General features: G+C 48.9%; 2 non-coding genes and 1 pseudogene across 2 annotated transcripts; 1 reads left to right on the top strand and 2 right to left on the bottom strand.

The window, feature by feature from the left end:
* Positions 1-513: 513 nt before the first annotated feature.
* Positions 514-632, top strand: LOC136278735 (5S ribosomal RNA). The gene has a single exon (XR_010716505.1). It is a non-coding gene; the product is annotated as a 5S ribosomal RNA (ribosomal RNA).
* A 983-nt stretch (positions 633-1615) lies between these two features.
* Positions 1616-1779, bottom strand: LOC136278764 (U1 spliceosomal RNA). Its single transcript, XR_010716533.1, has one exon. It is a non-coding gene; the product is annotated as a U1 spliceosomal RNA (small nuclear RNA).
* A 232-nt stretch (positions 1780-2011) lies between these two features.
* On the bottom strand, positions 2012-2137 carry LOC136278716 (U2 spliceosomal RNA; annotated as a pseudogene).

Genomic DNA, 2137 nt, shown 5'->3' with positions numbered 1-2137 from the left:
CGATGCCGAAGAATGCCCTGGGTAGAGCGGGCGTGGTCGAGGGATCATTCCCACGGTTTATGGTGGATAGTAGCAGGTCAGCCACCACAAGCCCTTGCGAGTCCCGCAGACGGTCCCAGAGGCTGACCCGTTTGGTATCTCCTCACTGTAAGATTTTAAAGCCAGATACACGCACCTACGGAGCTAAAACATTGTATAATAGGTTTTTAGGACACGTTATGTCTCTTGGGACCCCTCCCTCCCCTCCCTAGGGAATAGTGCTTCAAATCGATGCTCCTCAATGTGTTAACTGGGTTGAGGAAAATACATTAGGGTTAGGTAACGACTTCGGGGTTAGGGTAACCATTTCTTAGGGTTAGGGTAACAATTTCTTAGGGTTAGAGTATCGATTTCTTAGGGTTAGAGTAACGAAACTAGGGCTTTAGAATTTCAAATTCGCCTACACTCAGGGATGTGGCCGCTTTACAGCCTGAACCTGGCCGATAACAAGCAGAATTTCGACCCCATTTCCTCGTCTACGACCATACCACAGGGAAAGCACCGGTTCTCGTCCGATCACCGAAGTTAAGCCCTGTCGGGCGGGGTTAGTACTTGGATGGGTGACCGCCTGGGAATACCCCGTGTTGTAGGCTTCAATTTTTTGTCTTGCGAACATCTCTAAACGTTTTATCCCAATAAATAGCTCTCCATACACCACAATTTCACATAGAGAGCCGTAGGTGAGTGAGGAACAAAATCAAAGCAAAAAACGAGGGGGGGAAAACACCTTTTTGTCAAAAATCGGCCAGCTAATGGCGAAAACTCTAGTGCGATCGACTTTTCTTACAGAGCGCGCGCGAGCGAGTGAGCACGCGCGAGATGAACAGTTTATGATGTCAAATTCTACTTCTGTGATATCAAATCATTCCAAATAACGAACGAAAAAATGAATAGGAAAAAAACGCACACTTCTGAGACGCAGTTTTAAGCCATCGTGACGTGGCAAAACACTCGCACACTTCCAAGAGGAGGCGCGCGAAAAACGGCACTGAAAGTCGACAATGGTTGGATTCAGACTGCAAACGAATCGGGAAAAAGGTTCGATACTTTTACTACTCTGCTAGTTTGTTTCCTTCCCTCGTTCATTCGTTCACTCGCTTGCTCGCACAAAGGATACACTAACGATAGCAATAGCATTTCTAAAAGCGGCTCCAGTGACAATAAAACCGCTCAAAAGGTTCAAAGTGTACTCACGGTCCAAGTCGAATGCCCTTCTATGCTCGCTCGCTCGGTCGATCGGCCGTTTGGTTTCCTTTCATTTCCTTTCCCTTCGCGCGCATAGCACAGCACGGCACGGCACGCACAACCTGCAAATACAAACGAACAGGACTTTACACACAATAGAGCAGACAGGCCTTGAACAAAAACAGCCAGCAAAGTTACGCACCGCCCCGAAACTCACCTTGTTTCCTTCCTCCAGTCTCTCCAATGCACTTCTACCCCTCCAAACGTGCCAACACCTTGGCCAGTTGTGCGTCCTTTGCTTTCTTTGCAAGTCTACCGGTCCACTGCAAAAGCAAAAATACCCTCGATAGTCAGTAAGAGGGCCATATAGACATAGTTTGGATGACTTTTGCGGGGACGAGCGCGAACGCAGGTCCCCACTACCAGAAATTATACGCTCGAGTTACCCACATTTGGGGTAATCGCAAGGGTCAACCCAGTCGAAGTGCAATGAAAGGGCCTCGCCTTGAGAGGACTGCCTCCTTGATCACAGTACCTCCCGCGTCAGGTAAGTATGCTTTTTCAGCGTCTGCCCTCGGTGAAAAAATCCACTTACCCCTAGGTCCTTGTGGTAGTGCTTTGCGCACTTCAGAAAACGTAGGCCAGCGGCCGTTCCTGCCATTGTCTGTTGTCTGAATTATCATCCCTCTTTCACCTCTTCCCCCTCTAAGGGCGGGCGGGGCTCCTGTAAACATAAAAGAATGCTATACCGTTGACTTTGTTTTGGATTGAATGTGTCTTCCCCAGAGGGAAGTGGGCCGCACTCGGAGGTAGTGCTATACCGAGGCAACCCGTGGCTGGGACGAGGCAAGCCTCTTTTCCACAGCCCAGTTCCAAAAATCAGTTTAATATATGAGCTGCTCAATGAGCAGCG

This window comes from Pocillopora verrucosa, unplaced genomic scaffold, assembly GCF_036669915.1.
Source record: "Pocillopora verrucosa isolate sample1 unplaced genomic scaffold, ASM3666991v2 scaffold_48, whole genome shotgun sequence".
Classification (NCBI taxonomy): domain Eukaryota; kingdom Metazoa; phylum Cnidaria; class Anthozoa; order Scleractinia; family Pocilloporidae; genus Pocillopora; species Pocillopora verrucosa.
This window is presented reverse-complemented; position numbering and strand designations above follow the sequence as displayed.